Source organism: Triticum aestivum, chromosome 3D (assembly GCF_018294505.1).
Source record: "Triticum aestivum cultivar Chinese Spring chromosome 3D, IWGSC CS RefSeq v2.1, whole genome shotgun sequence".
Lineage (NCBI taxonomy): Eukaryota > Viridiplantae > Streptophyta > Magnoliopsida > Poales > Poaceae > Triticum > Triticum aestivum.
In genome coordinates this window covers 448,985,023-449,002,862 of record NC_057802.1, presented here as the reverse complement: position 1 = coordinate 449,002,862, position 17,840 = coordinate 448,985,023, and positions in this window count along the sequence as shown.

The following is a 17,840-nucleotide window of genomic DNA, read 5'->3' as shown; positions in this document are numbered from 1 at the left end:
GGTGGTGATATTAGAGTCGTGCTAGTTGAGTAATTTTGAAATTGAGAAATACTTGTGTTGAGGTTTGCAAGTCCCGTAGCATGCACGTATGGTAAACGTTGTGTGACAAATTTGAAGCATGGGGTGTTCTTTGATTGCTTTCCTCATGAGTGGCGGTCGGGGACGAGCGATGGTATTTTCCTACCAATCTATCCCCCTAGGGGCATGCGTAGTAGTACTTTGCTTCGAGGGCTAATAAACTTTTGCAATAAGTATATGAGTTCTTTATGACTAATGTGAGTCCATGGATTATACGCACTCTCACCCTTCCATCATTGCTAGCCTCTTCGGTACCGTGCATTGCCCTTTCTCACCTCGAGAGTTGGTGCAAACTTCGCCGGTGCCTCCAAACCCCATGATACGATACGCTCTATCACACATAAGCCTCCTTATATCTTCCTCAAAACAACCACCATACCTACCTATCATGGCATTTCCATAGCCATTCCGAGATATATTGCCATGCAACTTCCATCATCATCATATACATGACTTGAGCATTTATTCTCATATTACTTTGCATGATCGTAAGATAGCTAGCATGATGTTTTCATGGCTTGTCCATTTTTTGATGTCATTGCTACGCTAGATCATTGCACATCCCGATACACCGCCGGAGGCATTCATATAGAGTCATATCTTTGTTCTAGTATCGAGTTGTAATATTGAGTTGTAAGTAAATAAAAGTGTGATGATCATCATTATTAGAGCATTGCCCCAAGAAAAAAAGGAGAGGCCAAAGAAGCTTAAATAAAAAAGGGGGCCAAAGAAGCCCGCCAAAAAAAGAAAAAAGAAAAAAAAGAAAAAAGGGGGCAATGTTACTATCCTTTTACCACACTTGTGCTTCAGAGTAGCACCATGTTCTTAATATAGAGAGTCTCTTGAGTTATCACTTTCATATACTAGTGGGAATTTTCATTATAGAACTTGGCTTGTATATTCCAACGATGGGCTTCCTCAACTGCCCTAGGTCTTCATGAGCAAGCAAGTTGTATGCACACCCACTTAGTTTCAGTTTGAGCTTTCATATACTTATAGCTCTAGTGCATCCGTTGCATGGCAATCCCTACTCCTCACATTGACATCAATTGATGGGCATCTCCATAGCCCATTGATTAGCCGCGTCGATGTGAGACTTTCTCCTTTTTTGTCTTCTCACACAAACTTCCATCATCATATTCTATTTCACCCATAGTGCTATATCCATGGCTTGCGCTCATGTATTGCGTGAGGGTTGAAAAGGCTGAAGCGCATTAAAAAGTATGAACCAATTGCTCGGCTTGTCATCGGGGTTGTGCATGATGGGAGCATTTTGTGTGACAGAAATGAAGCATGGCCAAACTATATGATTTTGTAGGGATGAGCTTTCTTCGGCTATGTTATTTTGAGAGGACATAATTGCTTGGTTAGTATGCTTGAAGTATTATTGTCTTAATGTCAAATGATAGACTATTGCTTTGAATCACTCGTGTCTTAATATTCATGCCATGATTAGATTATGTGATCAAGATTATGCTAGGTAGCATTCCACATCAAAAATTATCTTTTTTTATCATTTACCTACTCGAGGACGAGCAGGAATAAAGCTTGGGGATGCTGATACGTCTCCCTCGTATCTATAATTTTTTATTGTTCCATGCCAATATTCTACAACTTTTACATACTTTTGGCAACTTTTTATACTATTTTTGGGACTAACATATTGATCCAGTGCCAGTGCCAGTTCCTGTTTGTTGCATGTTTTTTGTTTCACAGAAAATCCATATCAAACGGATTCCAAACGGGATAAAAACCGACGGAGATTTTTTTGGAATATATGTGATTTTTGGGAAGAAGAATCAACGCGATACGATGCCCGAGGGGGCCACGAGGCAGGGGGCGCGCCCCAGGGGGTTAGGCGCGCCCTGGGCCCTCGTGGCCACCCCCTAAGGAGGTTGGTGCCCTTCTTTCGCCACAAGAAAGCTAATATCCGGATAAAGATCGTGTCCAAAATTCAGCCCAATCGGAGTTACGGATCTCCGATTATAAAAGAAGCGGTGAAAGGGCAGAATCTGGAACGCAGAAACAGAGTGAGACAGAGATACAAATCCAATCTCGGAGGGGCTCTTGCCCCTCCGCCGCCATGGGGGCCATGGACCAGAGGGGAAACCCTTCTCCCATCTAGGGAGAAGGTCAAGGAAGAAGAAGAAGAAGGGGGGCTCTCTCCCCTCTCTCCCGGTGGCGCCGGAACACCGCCGGGGCCATCATCGTGTGACGGCGATCTACACCAACACCTCCGTCATCTTCACCAACATCTTCATCACCTTCCCCCATCTATCTATAGCGGTCCACTCTCCCGCAACCCGCTGTACCCTCTACTTGAACATGGTGCTTTATGCTTCATATTATTATCCAATGATGTGTTGCCATCCTATGATGTCTGAGTAGATTTTCGTTGCCCTATCGGTAACTGGTGAATTGCTATGATTGGTTTAATTTGCTTGTGGTTATGTTGATGTCCTTTGGTGCCCATCATATGAGCGCGCGCGTGGATCACACCATAGGGTTAGTTGTATGTTGATAGGACTATGTATTGGAGGGCAAGAGTGACAAAAGCTTCAACCTAGCATAGAAATTGATGCATACAGGATTAAAGGGGGACCAATCTATACCTACTATTGAAGGGAATAGGTATTCTTGGTTTGGTTTAGTCATTTTTGTTTGGTTAAGCGATCTGGGCCAGGTACTTGTATGTTGATGGGATTTTTATGGGCTTTCATAGAGACCGCGAAAAATAATTGGGTCAAAATAAATCAACATTATGGGAATTGAACACATGACCTCCTTTCTATATCTTTGATGTAACAATCAACTTCCTATGCGCCATTCAAAATTACTAATCCCAACTCGCTCTAAATATACGAGTGGTAGTCGTCATGTTTAGGGCGAGCTAATTAAGCGAATGAGATAATTAAAGGAAGGATTGTGGGCTTAAATATAATATTTAAACGGTGTGGCTAATTAAAGAAAGGACTATGGATAAACTGGTGGAATAACTAAAAGAAAGATTGTGGTCTTAATAAATATAATATTCAAATAGATGTGGCTAATTAAAGGAATGAATTGAGGTAAAAAGGTAGAATAATTAAATGGAAGGATCTGTAGGCTTTAATGTGTTGGGGCTACTAAATTAGAAAATGAAGGATTTGATTCCTGACTAAAACGAGTGAGGACGTCATGATAACTAAAAGAAGGATTATACTTAAATGGAATCAGTGGGAGGCAAAGAAAATATGAACACGGCTAAACTGCATCGTATTTTCTTATGTTCATTTTGCAATAGGATGTTGGGTTGCAGCCTCTTCTTCATAGTGAATCCGGTGCTGTGAGACATTATGCTTGCACAAAATATCAATTTTTCCCGTTGCAACGCACGGGCATATGTTCTAGTATATCTTAATGCTATGGTTGGGTTTTACCTTAATGAACGTTAGTAGTTGTGGATGCTTGCTAATAGTTCCAATCATAAGTGCATAGAATTCCAAGTCAGGGATGACATGCTAGCAGTGGCCTCTCCCACATAAAACTTGCTATCGGTCTAGTAAAGTAGTCAATTGCTTAGGGACAATTTCGCAACTCCTGCCACCACTTTTCCACACTCGCTATACTAACTTTATTGTGTATTTATCTAAACAGCCCCTAGTTTTTACTTACGTGCTCTTTATTATCTTGCAAACCTATCCAAAAACACCTACAAAGTACTTCTAGTTTCATACTTGTTCTAGGTAAAGCGAACGTTAAGCGTGCGTAGAGTTGTATCGGTGGTCGATAGAACTTGAGGGAATATTTGTTCTACCTTTAGCTCCTCGTTGGGTTTGACACTCTTACTTATCGAAAGAGGCTACAATTGATCCCCTATACTTGTGGGTTATCAACACTTGATTCACCTTTTGTTTTGAGTAAGCTTGCAACACCTACACCTGCTAGTAATTCTGATATGTCGCAAGTAATTGATGATGCCACTTCCGCTATGAATTATGCTTATGATGATACTACTGCTTTGCTTGATAATATTGTGCCACTAGGTGAATTTCTTGATGAACAACCTGCTAGGGCTAGAGAGAATGAAATTACTGAAACTGATGATATTATTGAAACTGAAGATTATGATTCTCCCCCTAGATATGAATTGCTTAAGGTACCTGAGGGTTATATTATGGATGAAGAAACTGCTAGAGACTTTTTTGCTTGCAATGATAGAGACGATCTGAAGAAACTGTTAGCTAAGCTGAAAGAAAAATCTTTGAATGCTAGAATGCAATATGACCCTAAGTTTGCTACTTCACCTATCTTTGTTACTGATAAGGATTATGAATTCTCTGTCGATCCTGAGTTAATTGCTTTGATAGAATCTGATCCTTTCCATGGTTATGAATCTAAAACTGTTGTGGCACATCTTACTAAATTGAATGATATAGCCACCCTATTTTCTCATGAGGAGAAAATTCGCTACTACTATATTATTAAGTTGTTTCCTTTCTCATTAAAGGGTGATTCTAAGATATGGTTTAATTCTCTTGCTCCTGGTTGTGTGCGTAGTCCCCGGGATATGATATATTACTTCTCTGAAAAATATTTTCCTGCTCATAAGAAACAAGCTACTTTAGAGGAAATATTTAATTTTGTGAAAATTGAAGAAGAGAGTCTCCCACAAGCTTGGGGGAGGCTTCTCCAATTACTTAATGCTTTGCCTGATCATCCTCTCAAGAAAAATGAAATACTTGATATCTTTTATAATGGACTAATCGATGCTTCTAGGGCCACCTAGATAGTTGTGCTGGTTGAACGAACTGGTGAACAAGCTAAATTACTATTGAATAATATATTGAGCAATGATAATGATGTTGGGGATCGCAGCAGAATATTAAAATTTCCTACGCATCACCAAGATCCATCTATGGAGTATACTAGCAACGAGGGGAAAGGAGTGCATCTACATACCCTTGTACATCGCGAGCGGAAGCGTTCCAATGAACGGGGTTGATGGAGTCGTACTCGCCGTGATCCAAATCACCGATGACCGAGTGCCGAACGGACGACACCTCCGCGTTCAACACACGTACGGAGCACCGACGTCTCCTCCTTCTTGATCCAGCAAGGGGGAAGGAGAGGTTGATGGAGATCCAGCAGCACGATGGCGTGGTGGTGGAAGTAGCGGGATCTCGGCAGGGCTTCGCCAAGCTTCTGCGAGAGGGAGAGGTGTTGCAGGGGGAGAGGGAGGCGCCAGGGGCTGTGTTGCTGCTGCCCTCCCTCCCCCCACTATTTATAGGCCCCTTGGAGGGGGGGCGCCGGCCCTGGAACCCATCTACATGGGGGGGGGCAAGGGGGAAGGGGGGTGGCTTACCCCCCAAGCCAAGTGGGGCGCCCCCACCCCTAGGGTTTCCAACCCTAGGCGCAGGGGGAGGCCCAAGGGGGGGCACCCCAGCCCACTAAGGTCTGGTTCCCTTCCCAATTCAGCCCATGGGGCCCTCCGGGATAGGTGGCCCCACCCGGTGGACCCCCGGGACCCTTCCGGTGGTCCCGGTACAATACCGATAACCCCCGAAACTTTCCCGGTGGCCGAAACTGGACTTCCTATATATAATTCTTCACCTCAGGACCATTCCGGAACTCCTCGTTACGTCCGGGATCTCATCCGGGACTCCGAACAACTTTCGGGTTTCCGCATACTAATATCTCTACAACCCTAGCGTCACCGAACCTTAAGTGTGTAGACCCTACGGGTTCGGGAGACATGCAGACATGACCGAGACGCCTCTCCGGTCAATAACCAACAGCGGGATCTGGATACCCATGTTGGCTCCCACATGTTCCACGATGATCTCATCGGATGAACCACGATGTCGAGGATTCAATCAATCCCGTATACAATTCCCTTTGTCAATCGGTATGTTACTTGCCCGAGATTCGATCGTCGGTATCCCAATACCTTGTTCAATCTCGTTACCGGCAAGTCTCTTTACTCGTACCGTAATGCATGATCCCGTGGCTAACTCCTTAGTCACATTGAGCTCATTATGATGATGCATCACCGAGTGGGCCCAGAGATACCTCTCCGTCATACGGAGTGACAAATTCCAGTCTCGATCCGTGCCAACTCAACAGACACTTTCAGAGATACCCGTAGTGTACCTTTATAGTCACCTAGTTACGTTGTGACGTTTGGCACACCCAAAGCACTCCTACGGCATCCGGGAGTTGCACGATCTCATGGTCTAAGGAAAAGATACTTGACATTGAAAAGCTCTAGCAAACGAACTACACGATCTTTGAGCTATGCTTAGGATTGGGTCTTGTCCATCACATCATTCTCCTAATGATGTGATCCCGTTATCAATGACATCCAATGTCCATATTCAGGAAACCATGACTATCTGTTGATCAACGAGCTAGTCAACTAGAGGCTTACTAGGGACACGTTGTGGTCTATGTATTCACACATGTATTACGATTTCCGGATAACACAATTATAGCATGAACAATAGACAATTATCATGAACAAAGAAATATAATAATAACCATTTATTATTGCCTCTAGGGCATATTTCCAACAGTCTCCCACTTGCACTAGAGTCAATAATCTAGTTACATTGTGATGAATCGAACACCCATAGCATTCTGGTGTTGATCATGTTTTGCTCTAGGGAGAGGTTTAGTCAACGGATCTGCTACATTCAGGTCCGTATGTACTTTACAAATATCTATGTCTCCATTTTGAACACTTTCACGAATGGAGTTGAAGCGACACTTGATATGCCTGGTCTTCCTGTGAAACCTGGGCTCCTTGGCAAGGGCAATAGCTCCAGTGTTGTCACAGAAGAGAGTCATCGGGCCCGATGCATTGGGAATAACCCCTAGGTCGATAATGAACTCCTTCATCCAGATTGCTTCTTGCGCTGCCTCTGAGGCTGCCATGTACTCCGCTTCACATGTAGATCCCGCCACGACGCTTTGCTTGCAACTGCACCAGCTTACTGCCCCTCCATTCAAAATATACACGTATCCGGTTTGAGACTTCGAGTCATCCAGATCTGTGTCGAAGCTAGCGTCGACGTAACCCTTTACAACGAGCTCTTCGTCACCTCCATAAACGAGAAACATATCCTTAGTCCTCTTCAGGTACTTCAGGATATTCTTGACCGCTGTCCAGTCTTCCATGCCGGGATTACTTTGGTACCTTCCTACCAAACTTACGGCAAGGTTAACATCAGGTCTGGTACACAGCATGGCATACATAATAGACCCTATGGCCGAGGCATAGGGGATGACACTCATCTTTTCTCTATCTTCTGTCGTGGCCGGGCATTGAGCCGTGCTCAATTGCACACCTTGCAATACAGGCAAGAACCCCTTCTTGGACTGATCCATATTGAACTTCTTCAATATCTTGTCAAGGTACGTACTCTGTGAAAGACCAATGAGGCGTCTTGATCTATCTCTATAGATCTTGATGCCCAATATATAAGCAGCTTCTCCAAGGTCCTTCATTGAAAAACACTTATTCAAATAGGCCTTTATACTTTCCAAGAATTCTATATCATTTCCCATCAATAGTATGTCATCCACATATAATAAGAGAAATGCTACAGAGCTCCCACTCACTTTCTTGTAAACACAGGCTTCTCCATAAGTCTGTGTAAACCCAAACGCTTTGATCATCTCATCAAAGCGAATGTTCCAACTCCGAGATGCTTGCACCAGCCCATAGATTGAGCGCTGGAGCTTGCATACTTTGTCAGCATTCTTAGGATCGACAAAACCTTCCGGCTGCATCATATACAATTCTTCCTTAAGGAAGCCATTAAGGAATGCCGTTTTGACGTCCATCTGCCATATCTCATAATCATAGTATGCAGCAATTGCTAACATGATTCGGACGGACTTCAGCTTCGCTACGGGTGAGAAAGTCTCATCGTAGTCAACCCCTTGAACTTGTCGATAACCCTTAGTGACAAGTCGAGCCTTATAGATGGTCACATTACCATCCGCGTCTGTCTTCTTCTTAAAGATCCATTTATTTTCTATGGCTCGTCGATCATCGGGCAAGTCAGTCAAAGTCCATACTTCGTTTTCATACATGGATCCTATCTCGGATTTCATGGCTTCTAGCCATTTGTCAGAATCCGGGCCTGCCATCGCTTCTTCATAGTTTGAAGGTTCACCGTTGTCTAACAACATGATTTCCAGGACAGGGTTGCCGTACCACTCTGGTGCGGAACGTGTCCTTGTGGACCTACGAAGTTCAGCAATAACTTGATCTGAAGCTTCATGATCATCATCATTAACTTCCTCCCCAGTCGGTGTAGGCACCACAGGAACATCTTCCCGCGCTGCGCTACTTTCCGGTTCGGAAGGGGTGACTATCACCTCATCAAGTTCCACTTTCCTCCCACTCAATTCGTTCGAGAGAAACTCTTTCTCCAGAAAGGACCCGTTCTTGGCAACAAAGATCTTGCCTTCGGATCTGAGGTAGAAGGTGTACCCAATGGTTTCCTTAGGGTATCCTATGAAGACGCATTTTTCTGACTTGGGTTCGAGCTTTTCAGGTTGAAGTTTCTTGACATAAGCATCGCATCCCCAAACTTTTAGAAATGACAGCTTAGGTTTCTTCCCAAACCATAATTCATACGGTGTCGTCTCAACGGATTTCGACGGAGCCCTATTTAAAGTGAATGCGGCAGTCTCTAAAGCATAGCCCCAAAATGAGAGCGGTAGATCAGTAAGAGACATCATAGATCGCACCATATCCAATAGAGTGCGATTACGACGTTCGGACACACCGTTTCGCTGAGGTGTTCCAGGCGGCGTGAGTTGTGAAACGATTCCACATTTCTTTAAGTGCGTACCAAATTCGTGACTTAAATATTCTCCACCACGATTTGATCGTAAGAATTTTATTTTTCTGTCACGTTGATTCTCAACCTCACTCTGAAATTCCTTGAACTTTTCAAAGGTTTCAGACTTGTGTTTCATTAGGTAGACATACCCATATCTACTTAAGTCATCAGTGAGAGTGAGAACATAACGATATCCTCCGCGAGCCTCAACACTCATTGGACCGCACACATCGGTATGTATGATTTCCAATAAGTTGGTTGCTCGCTCCATTGTTCCGGAGAACGGAGTCTTGGTCATCTTACCCGTGAGGCATGGTTCGCACGTGTCAAATGATTCGTAATCAAGAGACTCCAAAAGTCCATCTGCATGGAGCTTCTTCATGCGCTTGACACCAATGTGACCAAGGCGGCAGTGCCACAAGTATGTGGGACTATCGTTATCAACTTTACATCTTTTGGTATTCACACTATGAATATGTGTAACATCACGTTCGAGATTCATCAAGAATAAACCATTGACCAGCGGGGCATGACCATAAAACATATCTCTCATATAAATAGAACAACCATTATTCTCGGATTTAAATGAGTAGCCATCTCGAATTAAACGAGATCCAGATACAATGTTCATGCTCAAAGCTGGCACTAAATAACAATTATTGAGGTTTAAAACTAATCCCATAGGTAAATGTAGAGGCAGCGTGCCGACGGCGATCACATCGACCTTGGAACCATTCCCGACGCGCATCATCACCTCGTCCTTTGCCAGTCTCCGCTTATTCCGCAGTTCCTGTTTTGAGTTACAAATATGAGCAACCGCACCGGTATCAAATACCCAGGAGCTACTACGATTACTGGTGAGGTACACATCAATTACATGTATATCACATATACCTTTGGTGTTGCCGGCCTTCTTGTCCGCTAAGTATTTGGGGCAGTTCCGCTTCCAATGACCACTTCCCTTGCAATAAAAGCACTCAGTCTCAGGCTTGGGTCCATTCTTCGACTTCTACCCGGCAACTGGCTTACCGGGCGCGGCAACTCCCTTGCCGTCCTTCTTGAAGTTCTTCTTACCCTTGCCTTTCTTGAACTTAGTGGTTTTATTCACCATCAACACTTGATGTTCCTTTCTGATCTCCACCTCCGCTGATTTCAGCATTGAATATACCTCAGGAATGGTCTTTTCCATCCCCTGCATATTGAAGTTCATCACAAAGCTCTTGTAGCTCGGTGGAAGCGACTGAAGGATTCTGTCAATGACCGCGTCATCCGGGAGATTAACTCCCAGCTGAGACAAGCGGTTGTGTAACCCAGACATTCTGAGTATGTGCTCACTAACAGAACTATTTTCCTCCATTTTACAGCTGAAGAACTTGTCGGAGACTTCATATCTCTCGACCCGGGCATGAGCTTGGAAAACCATTTTCAGCTCTTCGAACATCTCATATGCTCCATGTTTCTCAAAACGCTTTTGGAGACCCGGTTCTAAGCTGTAAAGCATGCCGCACTGAATGAGGGAGTAATCATCAGCACGTGATTGCCAAGCGTTCATAACGTCTTGGTTCTCTGGGATTGGTGCTTCACCTAGCGGTGCTTCTAGGACATAATCTTTCTTGGCAGCTATGAGGATGATCCTCAGGTTCCGGACCCAGTCCGTATAGTTGCTGCCATCATCTTTCAGCTTGGTTTTCTCTAGGAACGCGTTGAAGTTGAGGACAACGTGGGCCATTTGATCTACAAGACATATTGTAAAGATTTTAGACTAAGTTCATGATAATTAAGTTCATATAATCAAATTATTCAATGAACTCCCACTCAGATAGACATCCCTCTAGTCATCTAAGTGAAACATGATCCGAGTTAACTAGGCTGTGTCCGATCATCACGTGAGACGGACTAGTCAAGATCGGTGAACATCTCCATGTTGATCGTATCTTCTATACGACTCATGCTCGACCTTTCGGTCCTCCGTGTTCCGAGGCCATGTCTATACATGGTAGGCTCGTCAAGTCAACCTAAGTGTATTGCGTGTGTTCCGAGGCCATGTCTGTACATGCTAGGCTCATCAACACCCGTTGTATGCGAACGTTAGAATCTATCACACCCGATCATCACGTGGTGCTTCGAAACAACGAACCTTCACAACGGTGCATAGTTAGGGGGAACACTTTCTTGAAATTATCATAAGGGATCATCTTACTTACTACCGTCGTTCTAAGCAAATAAGATGCAAAACATGATAAACATCACATGCAATCAAATAGTGACGTGATATGGCCAATATCATTTTGCTCCTTTGATCTCCATCTTCGGGGCACCATGATCATCTTCGTCACCGGCATGACACCATGATCTCCATCATCATGATCTCCATCATTGTGTCTTCATGAAGTTGTCACGGCAACGATTACTTCTACTTCTATGGCTAACGCGTTTAGCAATAAAGTAAAGTAATTTACATGGCGTTCTTCAATGACACGCAGGTCATACAAAAAATAAAGACAACTCCTATGGCTCCTGCCGGTTGTCATACTCATCGACATGCAAGTCGTGATTCCTATTACAAGAATATGATCAATCTCATACATCACATATATCATTCATCACATCTTCTGGCCATATCACATCACAAGGCACATGCTGCAAAAACAAGTTAGACGTCCTCTAATTGTTGTTATAAGTTTTTTACGTGGCTTGTATAGGTTTCTAGCAAGAACGTTTCTTACCTACATGAAACCACAATGTGATATGCCAATTTCTATTTACCCTTCATAAGGACCCTTTTCATCAAATCCGTTCCGACTAAAGTGGGAGAGACAGACACCCGCTAGCCACCTTATGCAACTAGTGCATGTCAGTCGGTGGAACCTGTCTCACGTAAGCGTACGTGTAAGGTCGGTCCGGGCCGCTTGATCCCACAATACCGCCGAAACAAGATAAGACTAGTAGCGGCAAGAAGAATTGGCAACATCTACGCCCACAACTGCTTTGTGTTCTACTCGTGCATAGTAACTACGCATAGGCCTGGCTCATGATGCCACTGTTGGGGATCGCACCAGAATTTTAAAATTTCCTACGCATCACCAAGATCCATCTATGGAGTATACTAGCAACGAGGGGGAAGGAGTGCATCTACATACCCTTGTAGATCGCGAGCGGAAGCGTTCGAATGAACGGGGTTGATGGAGTCGTACTCGCCGTGATCCAAATCACCGATGACCGAGTGACGAACGGACGGCACCTCCGTGTTCAACACACGTACGGAGCACCGACGTCTCCTCCTTCTTGATCCAGCAAGGGGGAAGGAGAGGTTGATGGAGATCCGGCAGCACGATGGCGTGGTGGTGGAAGTAGCGGGATCTCGGCAGGGCTTCGCCAAGCTTCTGCGAAAGGGAGAGGTGTTGCAGGGGGAGAGGGAGGCGCCAGGGGCTGTGTTGCTGCTGCCCTCCCTCCCGCCCACTATTTATAGGCCCCCTGGAGGGGGGGGGGGCGCCGGCCCTGGAACCCATCTACATGGGGGGGGCGGCCAAGGGGGAAGGGGGGGTGGTTTCCCCCCCAAGCCAAGTGGGGCGCCCCCCACCCCTAGGGTTTCCAACCCTAGGCGCAGGGGGAGGCCCAAGGGGGGCGCCCCAGCCCACTAAGGGCTGGTTCCGTTCCCAATTCAGCCCATGGGGCCCTCCGGGATAGGTGGCCCCACCCGGTGGACCCCCGGGACCCTTCCGGTGGTCCCGGTACAATACCGATAACCCCCGAAACTTTCCCGGTGGCCGAAACTGGACTTCCTATATATAATTCTTCACCTCCGGACTATTCCGGAACTCCTCATGACATCCGGGACTCCGAACAACTTTCGGGTTTCCGCATACTAATATCTCTACAACCCTAGCGTCACCGAACCTTAAGTGTGTAGACCCTACGGGTTCGGGAGACATGCAGACATGACCGAGACGCCTCTCCGGTCAATAACCAACAGCGGGATCTGGATACCCATGTTGGCTCCCACATGTTCCACGATGATCTCATCGGATGAACCACGATGTCGAGGATTCAATCAATCCCGTATACAATTCCCTTTGTCAATCGGTATGTTACTTGCCCGAGATTCGATCGTTGGTATCCCAATACCTTGTTCAATCTTGTTACCGGCAAGTCTCTTTACTCGTACCGTAATGCATGATCCCGTGGCTAACTCCTTAGTCACATTGAGCTCATTATGATGATGCATCACCGAGTGGGCCCAGAGATACCTCTCCGTCATACGGAGTGACAAATCCCAGTCTCGATCCGTGCCAACTCAACAGACACTTTCGGAGATACCCGCAGTGTACCTTTATAGTCACCCAGTTACGTTGTGACGTTTGGCACACCCAAAGCACTCCTACGGTATCCGGGAGTTGCACGATCTCATGGTCTAAGGAAAAGATACTTGACATTGGAAAAGCTCTAGCAAACGAACTACACGATCTTTGAGCTATGCTTAGGATTGGGTCTTGTCCATCACATCATTCTCCTAATGATGTGATCCCGTTATCAATGACATCCAATGTCCATAGTCAGGAAACCATGACTATCTGTTGATCAACGAGCTAGTCAACTAGAGGCTTACTAGGGACACGTTGTGGTCTATGTATTCACACATGTATTACGATTTCGAGATAACACAATTATAGCATGAACAATAGACAATTATCATGAACGAATAAATATAATAATAACCATTTATTATTGCCTCTAGGGCATATTTCCAACAAATGATTGGACTCTTCCGGACCACCTCCTAAGCTAACTCCGAAGAAAAGAGGTATTCTATTTCTCAGTCCTGAAGATATGCAAGAGGCAAAGAAATCTATGAAGGATAAAGGTATTAAAGATGAAGATGTTAAGAGTTTACCACCTATTGAAGAAATACATGGTCTTGATAACCCGACAAAGGTAGTAGAGGTAAATTCTCTCTATAGATTTGATGAAGGTGATATTCCTTATACGAAATCTGCTAGTCAATGCTTGGATGAATTTGGATAACTTTATTGTTAAACAAGAAAACTTCAATGCATATGTCAGTAGACAATTGAAACATAATGCTTATACGCTTGAACGCTTGGGTGACTATATGAGTAGAGCTGTTAATGATCTTAAGCTTATCTGTAAATATGCTTCCATGGTAAAAACTCAAGTAGAACAAGTGCTTAAAGCACGAAATGATTTAATGAGATGAACAATAAAAACAATGATCATGCTATTAGAGTTATGACTAGAGGTGGTAAAATGACTCGGGAACCTTTGTATCCTGAAGGCCATCCTAAGAGAGTTGAGCATGATTCTCAGAGAATTAATATTGATGCACCTAGTCCTAGTAATAAAAAGAAGAAAAAGAAAACTAATAAGACTTTGCATGTGATGATCCACAAGTATAGGGGATCAATTGTGGCTCTTTTCGATAAGTAAGACTATCAAACCCAACGAGGGGCAGAAGGAAATGACAAGTGGTTTTCAGCAAGGTAATGTCTGCAAGTGCTGAAATTGTAAGTAACAGAGTAGTTTGATAGCAAGATAATTTGTAACGAGCAAGTAATGATAGTAGTAACCAAAGTGCAGCAAGGTAGCCCAATCCTTTTGAGGCAAAGGACAGGCCAAAACGGTCTCTTATGATAAGCAAAGCGTTCTTGAGGGTACACGGGAATTTCATCTTGTCACTTTCATCATGTTGGTTCGATTCGTGTTTGGTACTTTGATAGTTTGATATGTGGGTGGACCGGTGCTTAGGTGGTGTTCTTACTTGAACAAACCTCCTACTTATGATTAACCCTCCCACAAGCATCCGCAACTACGAGAAAAGTATTAAGAATAAATTCTAACCATAGCATTAAACTTTTGGATCCAATCGGTCCCTTACGGAATAGCGCATAAACTGGGGTTTAAGCTTCTGTCACTCTCGCAACCCATCATCTAATTGCTACTCCACAATGCATTCCCTTAGGCCCAAATATGGTGAAGTGTCATGTAGTCGACGTTCACATGACACCACTAAGGGAATCACAACATACATACTATCAAAATACCGAACACACATCAAGTTCACATGATTACTTGCAACATGATTTCTCCCGTGACCTCAAGAACAAAAGTAACTACTCACAAATGATAATCATGCTCAAGATCAGAGGGGTATTGAATAACATATTGGATCTGAACATATAATCTTCCACCAAATAAACCATCTAGTAATCAACTACAAGATGTAATCAACACTACTAGTCACCCACAAGCACCAATCTATAGTTCCGGTAACAAGATTGAACACAAGAGATGAACTAGGGTTTGAGATGAGATGGTGCTATTGAAGATACTGATGGAGATTTCCCTCCCCAAGATGGGAGAGTTGTTGGTGATGATGATGACGATGATTTCCCCTTCCGGGAGGGAAGTTCCCCCAGCGGAATTGCTCCGCCGAAGGGCAAAAGTGCTCCTGCCCAAGTTCCGCCTCGAGATGGCGGCGCTCCGTCCCGATCCTCTCTTTATTTTTTCTAGGTCAAAATGACCTATATACCAGAAGATGGGCACCGAAGGTGGGCCTTGATACGTCTCCGTCGTATCTACTTTTCCAAACACTTTTGCCCTTGTTTTGGACTCTAACTTGCATGATTTGAATGGAACTAACCCGGACTGACGCTGTTTTCAGCAGAATTGCCATGGTGTTATTTATGTGCAGAAACAAAAGTTCTCGGAATGACCTAAAACTCCACGGAACTTATTTTTGGAAAATAATAAAAATACTGGAAGAAGAATCCACGTCAGGGGGGCCTCCACCTATCCACGAGGGTGGGGGCGCGCCTGCCCCCTGGGCGCGTCCCCCTGCCTTGTGGGCCCCCTGACGCTCCACCGACCTCAACACCAACTCCATATATTCGTGTTCGGGAGAAAAAAACAGAGAGAAGGATTCATCACGTTTTACGATACGGAGCCGCCGCCAAGCCCTAAAACCTCTCGGGAGGGCTGATCTGGAGTCCGTTCGGGGCTCCGGAGAGGGGAATCCGTCGCTGTCGTCATCATCAACCATCCTCCATCACCAATTTCATGATGCTCACCGCCATGCGTGAGTAATTCCATCATAGGCTTGCTGGACGGTGATGGGTTGGATAAGATTTATCATGTAATCGAGTTAGTTTTGTTAGGGTTTGGTCCCTAGTATCCACTATGTTCTGAGATTGATGTTGCTATGACTTTGCTATGCTTAATGCTTGTCACTAGGGCCCGAGTGCCATGATTTCAGATCTGAACCTATTATGTTTTCATGAATATATGTGAGTTCTTGATCCTATCTTGCAAGTCTATAGTCACCTACTATGTGTTATGATCCGGCAACCCCGAAGTGACAATAATCGGGACCACTCCCGGTGATGACCGTAGTTTGAGGAGTTCATGTATTCACTATGTGTTAATGCTTTGTTCCGGTACTCTATTAAAATGAGGCCTTAATATCCCTTAGTTTCCATTAGGACCCCGCTGCCACGGGAGGGTAGGACAAAAGATGTCATGCAAGTTCTTTTCCATAAGCACGTATGACTATACTCGGAATGCATGCCTACATTACATTGATGAATTGGAGCTAGTTCTGTGTCACCCTATGTTATGACTGTTACATGATGAAGTGCATCCGGCATAATTCTCTATCACCGATCCAATGCCTACGAGCTTTTCACATATTGTTCTTCGCTTATTTACTTTTCCGTTGCTACTGTTACAATCACTACAAACCCAAAAATATTACTTTTGCTATCATTACCGTTACTTCCATATTACTTTGCTACTAAATACTTTGCTGCAGATACTAAGTTATCCAGGTGTGGTTGAATTGACAACTCAACTGCTAATATTTGAGAATATTCTTTGGCTCCCCTTGTGTCGAATCAATAAATTTGGGTTGAATACTCTACCCTCGAAAACTGTTGCGATCCCCTATACTTGTGGGTTATCAAGACTATTTTCTGGCGCCGTTGCGGGGGAGCATAGCTCTATTCTTTGAGTCACTTGGGATTTATATCTGTTGGTCACTATGAAGAACTTGAAAGACGCAAAAACAAAAATTTATCCCTCAACTACGAGGGGAGGTAAGGAACTGCCATCTAGCTCTGCACTTGATTCACCTTCTGTTTTGAGTAAGCTTGCGACACCTAAACCTGCTTCTGCTATTAATTCTGATATGTCGCATGTTATTGATGATGCCACTTCTGCTATGCATGATACTTATGATGAAACTACTTCTATGCTTGATACTGCTGTGCCACTTGGTGAATTTCTTGATGAACAACTTGCTAGGGCTAGAGAGAATGAAATTATTGAAACTGATAATATTGAAGATAGTGATGATGAAGACTCTCCCCCTAATAAATATGAATTGCCTGTTGTGCCTGAGGGTTATGTTCTAGATGAAGAATCTGCTAGAGCCATTCTTGCTTGCAATGATAGAAGTGATCTTAAGAAGTTATTAGCTAAATGGAAGCAGCAATCTCTTAATGCTAGAATGAACCTGACCCTCCTTTTGCTAATTCACCTATTTTTGTTACTGATAAGGATTATGAATTCTCTGTTGATCCTGATATAATTACTTTGGTTGAATCTGATCCTTTTTATGGCTATGAATCTGAAACTGTTGTGTCACATCTTACTAAATTAAATGATATAGCCACCCTATTCACTAATGATGAGAGAACCCACTACCTTTATATCCTTAAAATATTTCCGTTCTCATTAAAGGGTGATGCTAAGATATGGTTTAATTCTCTTGATCTTGGTTGTGTGCGTAGTCCCCAGGATATGATTTATTACTTCTCTGCTAAATATTTCCCTGCTCATAAGAAACAAGCTGCTTTAAGGGACATATATAATTTTGTGCAAATTGAAGAAGAGAGTCTCCCACAAGCTTGG